This window comes from Triturus cristatus, chromosome 11 (genome assembly GCF_964204655.1).
Source record: "Triturus cristatus chromosome 11, aTriCri1.1, whole genome shotgun sequence".
Lineage (NCBI taxonomy): Eukaryota > Metazoa > Chordata > Amphibia > Caudata > Salamandridae > Triturus > Triturus cristatus.
The window spans coordinates 1,011,615,156-1,011,633,857 of NC_140594.1; positions in this window are offsets into that span (position 1 = coordinate 1,011,615,156).

The following is an 18,702-nucleotide window of genomic DNA, read 5'->3' on the forward strand; positions in this document are numbered from 1 at the left end:
GCCCATTAAGGTCTCTCCAATGACAAGGCAAACAACGGTGTCTAAAGAACACCAGATCTGCATTTTGGGAAGGTCTTTTGAGATGAGAGGCCCTTCAAACGTCGACAGACAGGGTAATTTATAGAAGGACCTCTGGAGCAAACAAAAATAGGGTGTTGGTTTGACAGCTGCACTGATGGTTGAAAACTTTCTTCCTTAAATTGTGAAGGGGTACTAGCATACTGGACTCTCAGTTAATGGCTATATCCTCGCTACCTGAAGGAGATTCTACAGCTGAATGAAGACTTGTGACCAACACCTCACCTTGGGGCATATTATCAAGGGCCGGCGATAAATATCGCAGAGCGCGCTTAGCTTAACAGACGTTAAATTCCTGCGTTAAGGCATACTTAACGCGATTTTATATATTGCTAACCCTCCTCGATAATATTGCGAAGCTGCCTTCGCGATATTATCCCATGTTGTTTTCACAACCACGCCTCTTTTGCACCTCATTATCGAGGCGAGGCGTGTGAAAAAGAGGCGATACGTCAAGGAATCACGCGCTAGCGTGCCCTTGATGATAATGCGATAATATTATCGCCGCTTTTCACCCGAAAACGGGCTCTAAAGCGGCGATAATATTATCGTCGCACCTTGATGATATGCCCCCTTGTTCTTTATACTTTCTAAGTGCACATGTTGGTCAATGAAAATGGGAAAATGTGAATAAGAATTGAAATACAAAACTTTATAGAGTTTTTTTTTTTATGATGTGCTGATGAAAAGGTTTTGACAAGTAAATTAATAAAGCAATGCAAGAAAATAATTAAAATCAAATTAAATCAGAAACTCACCTTAATGCATTCATGAAATAATTTATAATGTCTTGTATTTCTGTATTCTCTGGTTACAGGCAATACTCAAAATGCATATTGCGTTGCACCACAGCCATATTGCAATGAAAGTGAAATTCAAATTAGACAGACAGCCATACTTCCCATTTAAGTTTGGCAGAATGTTATTCCATCCCCTTGTCCTGAGGATAATATTATTTAGCTTTTTTTCTGGAAGTCTATGCTGTGCATAGGCACAGGATCATCTGCAATCAGACTCAGTGACTTCATGCCGAGACCCTCACCACTTACCATAAAACATTCTGAGTCTGTGGCCCTGGTCAAGAACTGATCTCAAACATATTAATGTAAAGGAAATGTAACAAAGGAAGCCTGCCATATGGGGCAAAAAGCAGTAGATACACACACCATGGTGCTGAAACAATTTTCAGAGTGGGGGTGCTGCCATCAATGTTACATAAAAAATCTCACCGGAATTGTGACAAAGTAAAGTGTAGCAAATGTGCCCCACCCATCCATGATAAGGGTGTAGTATGAAGCTGGTGGTGAATGTTTGAGCACACTGTCAGAAATATATTACTAAAGCATGATAAAACTACATGACACACACAGTATAACAATTGGAATTCAGGTTTGAGGGAATATTTGTTATTTGCACATCACCAAGTTAAGTGTCTTCATATGCTTTGATCCTACTAAATGTTTGTTTCCATCACACTTCAGAATTACAAAAAAAGCGCTTCCAGCGTGATCTCCTAAATGCTAACATATTTTAAAATATATGTACAGTTCATTTATAGGTATTTGAATTTTGTTCTGTCTTAGAAAAGTAAGACTGTCTCTCACTTTGCAGTCAGAGAGAGAAAAGTAAATACTACATTTCATGTTAAAAGAACAAGCAGCAATTTGTCAGAAGACTAGCCTGGCATTTGACCTCTGTTTCTGAACACACAGCAAAATGAGATAAGATAAATACAAAATGTAAAGGTGTCTTTATTCCTCACTCATCTGGGAAGCTCCAGCATGGTGATTTTTAGCTCCCACTTCCAGTGCCTATAACACACACCATTATGCATTTTCAAGTGCTTTCATCCACCAACCAAAACTTCAGTGACCTTTTTCAGAGGCACACCTGTGGACTGATCATCCTACAGATGGCAAATGCAACACAAGGAGCTCCAAAGAAGACAGAAGAAATGAGAACACCTCCACAAGCACTAACCACCATCACCAATTACCCTCAAAGGGGTAGGCCATGAAGTAGATGGGAACTGGTAGTGTGCCTGCCTTCTTCATCCATAGAAATAAAGTCAGACCACAGTTGATGCTGCACTTCTACTCAGGCGAAACACAGAATGCCCCTCAGTAAGCTATATTTGGAGGTGGCCAGAAGCATATTCAATGGCCAAGCATATGGCGCAATACCTCCAAGTGTTCATTTTCAAATGAGGCTTGGGCTAAACAGGGTAAGTATAGAGAAAGGCTACATCTGGAACAGAATATCAAATGTCAAACAATATGACTAAGGTACCAGCCCACTTGAACTTATATATATTTTTTATTTGTACATGGTTAATTAAAATCTTTACAAAACAAATAGAACATTGCTAACAATTACTAAAATTCATTTGATGTGATTTGGTGAGTGCATGCACACAAATAGAAGAGCACATGGGATGTGTCGAGGGTTGGAGCATGCTTTGCGCTTAAGAGACCACAAATAGCTGTAGGTACCGTGGAAGTTTTAGGGATGCACTATGTTATGTTGTGTTATCTGTAATTGTAAAGCTCACTATCACCCACAAAGGTATCCTTGCGCTGAGCAGGTGTGTGTGCCTAGCCCCACATTTGGTAGGTTGGTTAATTGAAAAACCACAGTAAAAGTGTTATCATGTTTTGGTATGGAAGGATATTGAATTAAATCCACATAGCACATTTTGATGATAAGGTTTATCCAGCGGCTCACCCTTATGTGTTTGGAAAACTAAACCCCAATGGTGGGAGGCCAATTAGAGGGTATAATGTAATTTCTGCTTGTGCATGACCATCTTTACAGAGTTGCGTACACCCTGATGTACTTTAACTGTGTTGGTGTGCAGGCATATATACAAAGAATAGTCCATCTGAAAGATTATACCTTGCACCTATTTGCTCACTGATACACATTACATATGTGTGTATAGCAGACCAGGAACATGCATAGAATGTCCGTCTTTCTAATCAGGCTATATAACCCCTGAGTGCGTGCCTGTGATACCCAACTGCTGGTTTAACAGTCCTGCCCTAGTGCTAGTTTTGCGAGTACTGCCTTGTAGCTGATTGGGAGGCTGCAAATTGACTGAAATTCACCTCACATAAAATGGTGGTCCTCCCTGAGTCTGGACCTCAGCATAGTTGTTTCAGCAGGTAGGTTCTCTAACTGTCCCAAGGCTACTGAAACTTTTATGTCATATCATATAAGTAAGCATTTGTGAAGTGCACTGCCATCATGAGAGGCTACTGACACTCAGAACACAGGATATTATTTACATTTTTGAAGACAGGCTGCTGTTCTTCTGGCATGTTGGAGCATTGTTTTCTGTCAGATTTATGAGTGACTACTCTCTGTATTTAGGGTTTCCTCAATCATGTCACCCAACCACCAAGTCACAGTTAGGTTTGGGGATGGAGCTGCCTTCCTCCATCTGCAGTTCAATCTTCCTCAGTTAGCAATCATATGCTCTTCAATGTTGGTGTCGCAGAACACTGTGTGATATTTTTAAAGTGTTCCATAGCCATGTGATGGACAAGCAGTTGTGACAGAGAATAGCAATGGTGGAAACGTAAATGTAGGATGGATGTCTGTCAAAGTTAAGTGGATAAAACATCAAAACATTCCTGCTTATCTTCCAATTCCAAACACCTGCTGACTTCCCAACAAAACAGTCCTCATAAGCAAATCAAACGATTTACCACTAACATCATAGACTTCTGCTGTTTCACAACAGAGCCAGTAACAGAGCTGGTACGAGAGATGTTTCTTTTCTAAGTTTGATCTAACTGTAATGGTTGATAAAATTGTGAGAGTAGAATGCTGATTATTTTGAGTTCAGACACAGAGCTCAAGTATGAGTCAGCATTGGGAAATGTGGGCCAGAATAGTGGATAGGGTGAATGTTACTGCCAAAGTCCAATACTTATAGGTGACATCAGCAAGATGTGGAATTTGTTCCTAGGTGAGAGCTTGATCTCACAGATACAGGTGGTGGCTCTTCCAGGCCCCTCATCCTCTGTCTTTTGGAGGAGAAGTTGCTCTCTATACCCGACATTGAAGTATTGGTGGATATCAATGGCTAAGAGGATCATGTTAAGTACTGGCTTGATATTTGTTGGGTTATAATTTCATTTGTTGACCTATTTTTCAAAAATTCAAAGAATGAAATCAAAGGAGCACACTATTTAACATATGTGGACTGTTAGATTGGGCCTCCGTGATGTGGTTTACAGACTAACATTTTGCCTTCAGACCTCCTGTTCGCTGACTCTTTTTTTTCTGGTTTTTGGACTCTGCACACTTCACTTCTGCCAACCAGTGCTAAAGTGCTTGAGTTCTAACTCTAAAACATGGTAAGATTGGCTTATACCCAACAGGCTCGTTTAATGTACCTGTAAGACACTTGTAAAGTGGCACTATCTGTGTCGAGGGCCTTAAATTAAATGCTACTAGTGGGCCTGCAGCACTCATTGTGCCACCCACTTATGTAGCACTTTAAACAGGTCTCAGGCTGTCTTTGCAATCTGAGTATGCAGTTTTAAATTGCCATTTCGACCTGGCAGAAGTAACCTTTTGCTAGGCCCAAACCTACTGTTTTAATACATATAAGTCACCACTAAGGTAGGGACTGGACAGCCCAGTACTTTAAAAAAGTTGCACATGTACTTTTGAGGTTTATATGTCTTGGTATTGAAAAACTCAAAAATTTGTTTTGCACTACTGCACAGCCTACCACTCCTATAGGATAACATTAAGAGTTACCTTGTTACCTTTTATAAATATAATTTCCAAATCGGAACAGGTGACCAGTTCACATTTGGTGTCTTTGGAATTGTAATGAAAAATCCAAATTTATCGTGAAGTCAGATTTTAAATTACATAATTGAAAATGTAACATTTAGAAAGTTGAGATTTTCCTACCATAGCCATTTGTTGCCTGCAGCCTGTCTCTGAGTCACATGACTGAGTGTAGTTGACCGTTGGGCTTGGTGTATTCTTCCAAGACAGCTGCACACAATAGGGAGCTGAGGTGTGTCTTGATGGGCCATCACTGGCAGGATGGAAGGGGGGAGCTGAACCTAGCCCCACTTTCGTTTGAATAGGCTGTGTCCTGTCTCCACGCAAAGGACTGCATACCGCCTGTAGTTATTCTGGAGTCAGGGCAGGGAAGGCAGGCCATCTGTGCACTTTAAAAGGACTGCCTCAAGGAGCTTCTCCCCTCTTCAAAGGCACAACTGGGTATACTTACTGGACCTCAGGCACCACCACCTCAGTACACTTCTGGACCAGTGAATACTCTCCCAGGAAGAACTGCTGTGCTGCTGAAAGGGCTACCATTCTGCTGGACTGCTGCTCTGAATGACTGCTACTCTGCTGACCTGGTGCCTGCTGCCCTCTTGCCAGAGTGAGACGGTCTGCACCTGCATCTCCTGAACTCAGAACCCAGAGTGACTCCAAGGGCTAGTTGGCCTCCCGTTCTGAAGCCTCAGGGACACAACAGGCTTCTGACAACCCTGCATATGATCTCTGCACTCTGCAGGCACCCTGCCAAGGGGTGTCATCCCAGTCCTGTTCCCTTGGAAGTGGGCGTAAGGTGCTCTGACAGCCTCTGTGGCTCCAGCGGAACTGACGCATCTCCTCTGCTGCATGAATCAAATCCGAGCAGAACCAACGTAATGCTGCTGCTGTGTGGATTGGACCCATCGCAAAAGACCCACATCGCCTCCGCAGCCCAATCAGAAACTCTGCTGCATGACGCATCCTCCACACAGGCCCTCGTATTCCTCCTCGTTGGCAGCCTTGATGAAAACAACAGACTCTGCATCACAGCCTCACAGCTCCTTAAAACTGATGCATCACCCCTACTGCACGCCGCATCCTTGACACCAGACTTCGTATCACAAGCCCCTTTGATGGGATCGTCTATGAGATGCAGGCCCTCGCATCGCAGCCTCTCCGCATCTTGGAACCCATGCATCTCTTCGTTGGCGCAATTCTTCTTCAATACAGATCATTGCAACACTCCACAAACCAGGATTTAAGATACTCTGTTCGGCAGGCCTAACTAGGTCCCCATAGCTGTCCCACGCTCCACAGCGGCTGGCCTGAACTCCTGACTTTGTCCCAGTCAGGCACAACCAAATATACAATCAAATCTTTAAAACTGAATATCCCCAGTTCTACTGATTGCCTTTTTGGTCTTATTTTATTTATTAAAGAAAGTTCTATTATTCTAACTTGGTGTGAGATCCTTTTTATTTGGTGTTTTTACTTTATTACATTTTGAAGTGTTACACAAATACTTCACACCTTGCCTCTAAGTTAAACCTTGTTTGTGCCAAGCTACCAGAGGGAGGAGGACAGGTTAATTTAGAGTTGGGCTGTGCCTTACCATGCAAAGAACTGTGTTGCTGCAGGACCAGGGCTCACATTCCAGTCAACCAGCAACCCAATTTCTTACATGGACTCATTTGGCTTACAGAACATATTCCTATGGTTGCAGTCCTTAAGTCCGCACTTGTACCATGCTAAAATATACAAATATAGATCGCATTAGGGTAACCAAATAAATCCAAATCTTCATGGACAGAGTTCCCTTTTAGATGTTAGTACACAGGGCCCTATACTTCAGATATTGCATACTCTGTCTAGTAAAATATTGAACCAGCACAATTATGTGTCATAAAATACGTTTTTTTGCTTGTTAGGCTTCCTCTGGTGTTAACTTAAGACAGAAGGTCTGTTCCATGTTGTGCTTTTATTAATGTAGCCCTCAGAGTCCTACAATTTCATTGCAGGGATTTCAAATAAATATTGATCATTTTTGGACTGGTAGAGAAAGACTATGGGACACGTATTGAATTCCTGCTGCGGCAGTGTTTCAATTAAAACCACCATGAAATCTGGAAAACTTGATCAGATATAACATTCTGTATAGTTTCCTCCCATAGGGGTAGTTGAAATAATACATTCTATGATAAGGGGGACAAAAGTATGTGGTGTCTCTGTGAACGTAAGTTGTCCTTTGTTTGGAATAAGCTACCAGAATGATTCAACCAGTATTTCGCATATTTATTAAAATTCCAATTCACTATGAAGTTTTATAAATATTTAGAAAGAGTATCTTTTAAACTTTAAAAAAAGTTATATTTTTCTGCCTGGACCCCCATTAAGCTAATTCCCATTAGCGTGCCAGCGAATGGCCTCTGTAAGTGCTTCCACTTAATGAGGTCTGAAAATTGCTCGCAAAGTAGAAACAATGTCTTAGGCCTATTGGCCACAGTAATGATTCATTGCGGTGAACTTGTAGTCCTCAGAATCTGGGCTTCTAATATTTTATATACAACAATGATTCTGTCGGAATAGTTCAGGTAAGCTTTTATACTTTCTGGATTATTTAAATGTTCTCTCCTTGCATTCAATCAATGAAAATAATATGCATACATTTATAGTTTCTCAAAAATAGGCAAAACATGTATTGTTTCAAGTTTAAGCAAATGTAGAAAATATACTAATAAGCAAATACATCCAAAAGTGCTCCACAAAGTGAAGAAGTGCAGTGATACAGAGCATGTGAAAAGTTACATTATTGCGAAAATGAACATATACAAAGAAGCCAGGTAAGACAGGCTATGCAATAGAATATCATTGATGTCAGGCAGTCAGTAATTTCATTCATTTAACCCTATCATCCGTTTCATCATGCAAGCATATGCACAAAGAGTGTGGACATTTCGACACATTGAAGTGTAGGTTGAAAAACAACAGGTGTGGATCTGGACCTAAACATGGATGCACCCTCAAAGGTTGTGAGGCAAAAGTAAGTGGTGTGTTAAAATCACTTTGTAGTTGCAAGATAAATGTGATTGATAGAGGAAAAAAGGGGAAATTACTACCACATAGAGAGACCAAAAGATGGCACAATCAGTAGCCTCCAACCAGTGCTCGAATGGGATGGAACCGGTTCCCCATGAAGTTTGAGAAAACTCTTATTGGAGCCGCAAAGGCACTAACAACAGCATATATTTTCATAATGCTGATCCAAAAGAAGGTGACAGCAATGCCTACTCACCATCCTGCCACAATCTGGGATAGGGGTCACAAGCATACCCTGGTTAGTTTGAGAAAATGAAAGTATATAGGTCTTGTGAAAAAGTGACAGCTATACTATACTCCAATTTGTCAGGCAAAAGTGTCTGACTTTGAAAGGACTTTGCCAAATATAACTTCTAGGTTTGCCCTGCTGGAGGCTTTTGAGATTCAACAAAAGAGAAAGAAGATAGAAATCATGACTAGAAATGTTTTTGAAAAGTATCCACCTGATGAGCGGACTTTGGCGGCCGCAAAATTTGAATTTCCCCGCTCTGCCCTTTTTATGCAAAACCAGCAGCTTCAGTGGACCCTACCCAACAGCTATAGACTTTGAGAGAACTTTAATGGTAACAGCCTGCAAACCCCTGCATGCAGCCACATATGTGTTGCACACAGCCAAAGAGGGGTTGGCCACAAGACATGGCCTGTGGCCAACCCCAGTAAATGCAGCCAACCCCACAAGGTGCATAGCTTTCGGTCATGCATGGCGGGGGGTAGGCCACAGGGTCTGGCCTGCAGTCAGGCCCTGTGGCCAACCCCCTGCATGCCGCCAACCCCATGCTGCCCATGCACGGTGGGGGGGTTGGACACAGTGGCCAAACACTACAGCGGCATCCAACCTGACAATGCACACACTCACCCTTCAACTGTGTGCAGCAGGGGTTGGCCACTGGGCCATGTCCCATGGGACCCCAACTCCCAGGGCCTCTTTTGTTTTTTCAAGAGTGGGGGGGCATATGGGCCTTCCATCCCCAAACCTATTATGGCAATGGAGACATTATTCCTAAGGGCCATATATATTTTAAAGGGAAGGGGGGCTTGTGACACCCTCCCTGAGCTTCATTAGGCACTCCACCCACAGGTCCATTACTGAAATTAAAAGGGGGCTCCCTCCCTGAGCATTGTTATGCTCTGGGGAGCCCATCCCCCAGGGCCATTGCTAAAAATAAATGGGAAGGGGGCCCCCCTGATCCATTACCAGCCTTGGGGACCCCATCACTTGAGGCCCTCATCATTTATAGGTGGAAACCCTGGTACCCACCCAGGGCACCCGCCATATTTTCGTGGGGGGCCTGCTTGACCCCCAAGGCCCCAGCAGACTCCCTGCATGCAGCAGGATCCAGCATTGCTCCCTCCCACAAGGAGGAGATATATATGCTTCTCCATCCGTGTGGAGCAATATTTTGATCTGTTTACCAGCCAGCATCAGTGTGCTCCCAGCAGGTGGGATCCTCTTTAAAGATCCCATCTGCTGGGAGTGAACTTGCTGTTCAAAAATCCTCTCATCAAGCGCAGTCGCCACTGGGTAGTAATAGTTAGGTCAATGTTTTCATAGGAATTGCCTTTTTTGTTTTGCTTATTACTTTGCCACCGTTTGACAAACCTTGACAAAACTTTCAAAAAAAGGGCTTATTTGTGCCTAGTTTTTGCATGGAAAGTTTCTGGGTGATCAGTCATGTCAGGCCGAGAAAAAAACGGGTAAAAAATGCTAAATCCCATGCACTTTCCATAAACTTTTTAAATCAGGGATACCGCAAAAACTGCTGAACGGATTCACTCAAAATTTTGCAGGAACCTTGGCCTTTTTTGCGATTTGGTGTAAATCCGTTATGTAGTTTGGGAGATATTAAGCTCTAGAAATATTTATATATCTGGACAGTTGGGTTCAAGGGACTCTCGCGAGAGTTTCTAAAATCAAATGTAAAAAAATGGAGCCTTCTCCTTGGCCTAGGGAACTTTTTTCCCTTGGGTCGATTCGCTCCCACGGGAGAAAGACTCTGATTGGTTGCCAGCAACATGAGAAAAAAGTTTGCTGGCAGCCATTACAGGACTCTGGGACTTAGTCCCCTGTTCTCGAGTGTAAAAATAAAAATAATATAAGGGGTCGGGGTAGGGATACCCTACCCCCCTATGCAATATTTGGGGGCCCAAAGGGATCCCCCCTGAGGCCCAAAGAAAAAAAAGAGGTTTTTGCCACAATATCTCGGGCTCACTTGAGATTGCAGAAAAAAAGAGAAATAGCGTCCTGCTATTTTTTAATACATTTTTGGGGAGGGGGCATGAGTGGGGCACCCCTCCCTATGCCCATTTTGGGCCATGGGGACCCCATGATCAAAATACAGTCGAAAGAGGAGGGTGGCTGTGCGGGCTCCTTGCCAATCCTTTTCAGGACCTTGAAGCCATCCCTCACGGCTGATTTCTTTAAAAGAATAAAAAGGGAGGGCAACCCCCCAAGTCTATGTAGGCCCCAGTAAACCCATCCTCCGGGGTCAAAATGAAGTTTGAAGGAAGTGGGCTGCGTGCCCTGCCTCTGTGAGCAGTAAAAGGCCCCAGGGTTTTCATCCCCCAGGGCTGGCTCAATTACTCTGTCCCGGGAAGCCCACCCTGGACAGAGCAGTTTCCCTGCAAGCACTAGCGGCATTAATGATGCTTCATATTATTCTGAGATAATCGATACTTACTTTCAAACCTCTAATTTCATACTCCTTCACAGAGTAATGAGTACAAAATTAGCTTGGATGATGTAATCAATTATGTCATCGGTGATGCGATCTATATTGTAATTTGAGATGTCATCATGAACATGTCATAAGTCATGTAATATGTGAGGTCATAAGCAGTACATGGCAGGGGAGCAAGTTATAGTTACCTCTGTTAGCTATAACTCATGAATGGCTGTGGGATTTTTCAATTAAAAACTTTAGCTTGACACCTTAGTATGCCACTTTAATCTTTGGTTTTCTCAGTGAATATATATATATGTTACCCAATATAAGTTGCCACTGGGTAGTTGCACGTAGACCCATGTTTCAGTAGGAATTGCATTATATGGTTTGCTTAGATCTTTGGCACCATTTCACGAATTTAAAAAAAATCACCCCTGCTCCTTCTGGTAAAGTTTTGTGGTAATCTGTTAAGCGGGGTGAGAAAAAAGGGGGTCGAAAAACACATTTTCCCCATTCATTTTTATATAGAAACTTTAGGCACAGCTACAACTCAAGCCACTGAACGAATTGACACCATATTTGGAAGAAAGCTAGATCTTGGTCTGGAAAGGGTGTTTTTTTTGTCCGTTCAATAGTTTTTGAGCAATTAATGCTCAAAATCTTTGTATATATCATACTGCGAAAGATCCACAGACCAGCGAGATCCCATGGAGAGATCTGTTTGGCTGCCACCACATCAACAATGATGGCATGATGGTGGGGTCACTGAGATGCCAAAACATTTTGTTGTTTTATTTGGCGAATTAGCGGAGTATCTGTGAATCTGTGGCAAATTGTTTTAAAAAGTGCAGGATTCTGCGCTTCTGCCCGGGGGTGGGCCAGTGCCCAGTGGGTGGCGTAAAATGTTTCTTTTGCAAAAGGGTGTGTGCCACCCTTCCTCGAGCCTCTGTGATTTCCCGGGGGACCTATTCCCCTGGGCCGATATATAAGATGAGGAGAGGGGTCTCTGGCTAATAAATTAGGCCTGTGAACCCAATCTCCTGAGGTCAATTCCATTATAAAAGGGGAGCCCAATGTAGCCACCCATTCCAAGTCTTTTTAGGCCCCGAGACCCATTACCTCAAGGCCATATTCAGTTTTTTAAAAAAAGAGGAGGGTCATGTGGTGCTCCTCCCAGGGCCTTAAAGGCCTCAGTGACCCCATCCCAAGGGGCTGAATTGAACAAAAAAGGGGAGGGAAGCCATGTGGCACTCTCCCCAAACCTTGGCACTGGGGCCCCTACTCCCTGAGGCTGATGCATGGTCCTATGCTAATTAAGAATGATTTAGGAATGGTGAGGCACATTTTTCTTCAAAAAAAGCTTCTGAATGAAATTATAAGGATGATCAATCTGGGTGCAGGTGGGTAACTCCCTCTGACCTGGGGAAGTAGGGCTAAATTATCATTAAAAAGCACTGGGTGAACCTCACCCAGTGGCCCCACATTGCACTCCTAAGGGTTTGACGACCCTTGCTTTGAAGTTGAAACAATTTGACGAGATTCTTATCACAATTTAGGAGTGAGTTTTTTCCTTATTTGTTATCTTCTTTTTGAATCACAATGTTGTTAATCACATGTGAATTTCATATTATTATTCGATATTACAATTCCATGATGAAAACATTATACATAGCATTTCCATATTCCCAATGAATTTCTGGTGAATACCCTTATTCAGGGGAACCATTCTCTGGAAAAACATATAAATAGGAGAATCAAGGGCTGAACGCCTCCTGTACAATACAAGAATATTCAATCGTGGTGAGCACAAAGATAAGTTGCCAAATATTCAAAAGAAAGTAAATGATAATACAATACTCGATGCTCAAAAATCGGTGCTCAAAAGTCGAAAGTTCAAGGTGGTGAAGGAAGTTGAAAATAAGAGTGAAATATCATTGCTATATTTAGCGCAGTAAGGCAAGGATAAGTGCATTCGCAGGTGCACCTGACTGAACAATCATATAGAACGGCGTGCAGGCATGATGATAGAAAGACTTGTGTATCCCCTATTAGTGCAATCGAGATCTAAGTACTCACACGTGTCCGAATAGCTAAATATAATCTCAGGTGTGAACAGCTGTTAAAAGTGATCCCACTGGTGTTATAAGAAGGAGACTAGTAAAAGAACCTACCTAGAAAATGCCACCAGAAATAAAGTTAAGGGTCTGTCTCTGCAGCCCCTGTTTAAGTTGCTTCCGTGGACTGCAAACAGAATAAAAATACAAATACGAATAGAATTAAATAAACAGATCCCCGTGATAACTGGTTGGCATGAAATGTTCTAAGTGGTGTGTCAGGCTTACCTAGTCAGTAGATCAGAAAGTTCGGTGAAACCGTAACCAAAAGCTGGTGTAACTCCGGCATGTGATCCCCGGGTCCCGTGGGTAATAGTCCATAACGGAGAGACGGCAACAGAAAAAGGAATGTAGACTGAAAAACGGGCGCCATATTCGAAAGTGTTAATTGTGACGCGCCTCGGCGGCCATATTCAAAGGGTGAAATAAGAATTTAAATGAATGAATTCATGCAGATACAATCAGTAATATTGTGTACCATGCTCAGTGTGCAAAACATAGACGTGTCTCAAAAGAAAATTAACCTTTGTACATCACGAAAGGGTAATTAAGTCATCTAAAAATAGGAACAATAGTAATCAGCAAATAAAGTTGTATCAGCAAGTAAAGCTATTTGAACACGCATTCTGTAGAACTGGTTATAAGAAACAACTATATTCAATACGGTCATTAAGACCCTTTGGTTGACATGAGTCTAATTTTTTTATCCAAATCAACTCTCTCTGTAGTAATCTTTTTCTGTTATCTACTCCTTCTAATAGGGGAACCAGTTCTAACACAAAAAATCTCAGTTGGCTGATGTTGTGTTTCTGCGTTGTGAAATGAACTGCTATGAGTGACTTCTCTGAATGATTTCTGATGTTGTTTTTATGTTCCGTTAAACTGACTTTTAGTTTCCTTTCAGTATGTCAGGCCACATGGGCACTTCAGTAAGTATATCAAGTTTTTCGAGTCACACGTGGCAGTGGTTCGGAGTTGGATAGGAGTGCCCTTAGTTGGATGTGCCAATGTAGTTCCCTTGATGATGTTGTTGCAATGTCTGCAATTTAAACACGGGACAGTACCTTTATAGGTGCCTTCAGTGGGATGACACGGTCTAGTTAGCTATTCCTTCAAGCTCTTGGTGCGTCCATATGCAAACAATGGATGTGAGTCAAAAATCCCATTGAATTTAGTCTCATTACGTATCATTGGTCAATATTTCAACATTGTTCTTTTGATTAGGTAGCTTTTTGATGAGAACTTAGATACAAAGACTGGTCTATTGCTTGTATCTGCTTTTTCGCTAATTAACACACTTACTTTATCATTTTTTTTTTAGTGAATATAATTATGCACAGTAGCATAATTGTGAAATTTGGCAAGTAAAACACCCATCATTAGAAGGAAAACATCTGAGGAGAGCTGATCCTTTTCACTGTGAGGCATAACTTATGTTCCTACCTCAATCACTCTACTGAATTATTTCCTGCAACTCACAATTAAAATGTAAAAGGGAATATGGGAAACTAAGCAGAGGCAACATGTAAAGTTTTTAAGTGGCCAAGCCAGCGGTGAGGATGAGAGTTCACATTTTTAGGCCAAATGCCGTAGGGGAAGTAGGAAGAGGTTATTTGTTCTTTTTGATTATAATAGAAAAATACTCTGAAAACAGTCCTTGAGACTAGATAGGTGAGAATGAGCTGCTCATGGCAGCAGTTGCCTCTTAGCAGAGTTCCCGAAAGTCATCAAGTCTACACTCTCAATTTTAGAGAAGACGATTTTTAATCTATTAATTTTAGGATTAGCCTTGAAAAACCCTTGTTCAGTATAGAAATAATACACAAGGCAAATGTCACGTCAGTCAGACAGAGTACCAGATGTACTGCCCAGCAGAAAATGCAATGTCAAATTCCTGCACTAGTGTAGAATACTAAGCAAAGTCTTTACGTGTTTGGATTCCATCAAAGTTAATCAGAAATAATGCATGCACGTCCAACACTGAAAGCTTTCATGGGCTGTCTGTACAAACATTTTTCAGAACCATTGAGTGGAATTTAGAATGCGTTCAGAGATGTGACTTGTAAACCAAAGACCACTGTGTTCCAAGAAAAAAAAGAAAACATAATATAATGCTTCTTATGTAGTGAGTACCCAAAAAAGCATGGCAAAAGGCAGGGAAAAAAAGCCAAAATAAGTCCTATTATGTTTTGATCTCATTGCATCTTATGTGCGGTGCCTCTATGGGAGTATAATTTCACAATCAGGGATAGAAACAGTCAAGGAATTTAGGGGCATACTTACATGCACCTTTGCATTGCTCTTGTATCATGCAATGTGTCGCAAGAGAAACGCAAATTGTAAATGAGATGATGAAGCTACGCACCTGAGTGGCTAAATAAATCTCAAGTAATGCAACGCAGCTCAAATTGCTGCGTTGCATCACCCTGAACCAGGTAAGGCGTTTCCATGGGTGTTCCATGCCACATCCATGTATTTTAACGCATTCCCAGAGTCACCAGAAGTGGTAGGAATGCACCAAAAACCTATGCCTCACCGGGGAGGTGTAACAATGAGAAATATGTTTATTTGTCCTCCTTCATTGCTCTTTCTGTGTTGAATTTTGTAGCACAAATAGAAAGAGTAAATAACCTCAGGGGATTTTTTTTTGTGCAGAAAGGTGCTCCTGTAGGAGGAAATCGATTAAGAAGAATTATCTATAAAATACAAACTTTAAAATCTAGAGAAAAAATTACATTTTTAGGAATTTAATGCCAGGGGTTGCATCCATACCCACCCAGGGAGGAGTACCTCACCATTATATATGACGCAGGAGAGCGGATATCACATGCATAAATGGCTTGAAAGTTTGATGGAATACACTAAAAAGGATGGGCAATTAGCTTCCCCGCAATATGGAAGCTTTAATGTCAGAATTCCGGAAAATTTGAGGAGACAATTATATGAAATTAAACCGCCTCCTAGATCTATGCAGTTCAAGGGGTCAAGGGGTCCATTAGGATGGAGGGTGGATATCCTCCGCCGGGCGGGCGGTAGTAACCGCCGGACCGGCGGCAGACATCCACCCGCCATCAAAGCCCTGAACACCACCGGTCTGATTAGCATTGTGGTCATGACCGCAGCGGTGTGATTTTCCGGCCGCCACTTTTCCGCCGGTTGCAGTCTGCCTGCTTGCCTGGCATGCGGAGCTGGACCGCTACAATTGTGGTGGATCAGGGCCAAGCACCGCCGGCACAATTATGATGCCGGGGGTAGCCAGCTTTCCGCAGAGGTGGAACAGCTATGGAAAGGCATACGGAGAATATCCATTGCGGACCCCCAATGTGTTGGGGGTGTGTGGGTGCACTGGGGGGGGTACCATGTCCCTGTACCAGGTGGCAGGCACTGTGCAGTGCCTGCAACACAGTGCAGAGACATGCAGGACATGCTTGTTTGGACATCGCAGCGGTGCTGCTGGCAGCACCGTCCACCACAATGTTAACTGCCGCTATCCAACCGCTGCGGTCGGATTTCCACTGCGGAGCATAATAATTGGACTGGCGGTTTTCCCGCGGGCCTGGCAGGCGGTGTTTTCCCGCTACCATGGCGGTTGGAGTGATTTTCCAACCACCATGCTAATAGACCCCTTAGTGTATGGAAACATATAGTTCATCAAAAGGAGAAACACAAATGTCAGGGTAGGTACAAGAATACTCTAAACCGATATGTCGAGTCTAGATGGGATGTTCAACAGAAGGCCTGGAGAACAGATATAGCAGAGGGAACTAAAATGTATACCGTAATTGTTGCAGACAGGGAAAATGGAGGGAATCGTAAGGAAAAGAAAAAGCATCTTGAAGAATCAAAAACACTAGATCTGGCTGGAGATAGTGATCATTAATTTGATGATGAATTCTTAAATTAATTATTATTGAGCTGTTGACCACCTTATAATGAAGACCAACCCCAGAGTAAAACAAACCCTTATTCGGGGATAATCCCTGATGCACCGGCTGTGCTCATAGATCCAGTTCCACACATCCCCTTCACATCAGTCGGTGGAAATATAGGAATATCTGGTGTGAATAATCAGACTGTTTTGAATGCACCAGATGCTTTGGCTGTCCCAGTTACTATAGGTCCTTTAGTTTCCTTATATCAGCATCGGAAAAGAGGAATAAATATATCTATATTGACTGACCCCACTGGGATAAATGGTTCAACTTCTACTCCTTCAGATTTGAGGTTGAGACAGCCCACCCAGGTACCTTAAATTCCAACTCCAGCTGCTATTCCTTTTGGAGCTAGTGCTGGTTTGAGTGCACATTCCACTTGATTAAATTCATTCAGCGGAAGGACAGGACAGGACACACCCAAACCTTCTTTGAACCTGAGAATGGTATGGTAACTCCAACAAGGGTGACACAGATAATACAGGAAACATTCTTTCAATGGGAGCACCAGTTTCTGATGTGTCCCTTTTACATTCTACACCATTTGCAAGAACAGAATATCGGGATGAGAATTTATTAGGGGATACAACAGAAGGACAATCAGGTCCTACCTCTCAAGAATTTGATGATTGGCTTAAAGATATAGCTACTCCTGCAAATGACACAGGTGTTGGAATTAATGGAGCAAATTCCGTAGGGGTCCCCCGGAACAGGAAAAGATAGGTCCCCTTATGTTGCCAGGCTTAAGGTAGAATTGGAGAAAATTATTATGGAACTATAAGCTCTGCTAGGATAGTCGCTTATCAGAATGATTAATTATTGTCAATTTGCAAAGACATTACCCGCCATACTAAAAGAACTCATGGAAATTGATCTGAATTGGCATAGAAATATGCAGTGGATGTACAACGGTCAAAAACATTGCAGGAAACCCTATAGAGTAGACTTTAGTGACAAAGAATAGTGAACAGATGAGACCTTCACGAATGAGACTAAAGATTAAAGAATTACTGGGTACCCTCAAGAAATTGAGAGAGCTAGATAAATGGGAAGGTCGATGGGCAAAGCAGAAGGAAACAAAGAGGGTTACGATACAAACATTTCTGGTCATCGAGGATGATGGGAGTGAGGAAGTGAGGATGCTTCTTTTGGGAGAGGTGCATGGATGAGAATATGTACATGTCTCTTGGACTAGACCAGATATATTGTCCTTTACAAATGATTTCCCAAAATTGACAGAGAATCCTTTCGAATGGTACAAACAAGTTGAACGGTTTGTGAAGGTTTCAAAGATTTTGCTGAAGTTTTAGATACCGTATTTGACATTGTGGCCCCAAGTGATTTGTGGGCGGAATGTAAAATTGCTGTCAGTTGACCTGAAACAGAACCAACTAGAAATGCTTGCACAGGTGCACCATCTCCTGAGGTGATGAAGAAATATAACCAAGCCATTACCTATTCGAAAGGGAAAAAGTTTCCTAAAGAAAGTGATTGAATAACAATTGACAGGAAGACTCAAGAATTGAAGGAAATTGTTAATGCTTACTATGGAAGGTTAAGGCAGGCATTCAAGCAGCAGAGTGGGATGGAGACTGTGTCCAAAATGTATATGGGACGTTTTGATTATCAGTTTGTGTACGGACTAAGATCTGAGACTAGCTCCATGATTCGGCAGCATTTAATTTGTTGGCAAAGTAAGCCTATAGATGAAACTCTCCGCTATGTGAAATATTGTGGGGATAAAATTGACTCAAAACAAAAGAAGCTCAAGGAAAAGCTGATGATTGCTCAGATGAAAGCGGTTCAGAAGGGTCAATGGGTCAGTGTGGGACAGGTGTTGATCCCATGTTTATTGTGCATGAAGGATATAAGCAGACCCCAAAGATGTGGGAGGATGTGGAGGACAACATCAAGGTATGTAGCCCCAAGGTAGAGGCCGAGTTGTTTCAATTGATGTGTTGAAGAGAACAAATCTGTGTCACGTTTGCGGCAAGCCGGGGCATTGGAAGCACACATGTTCATTTAAGC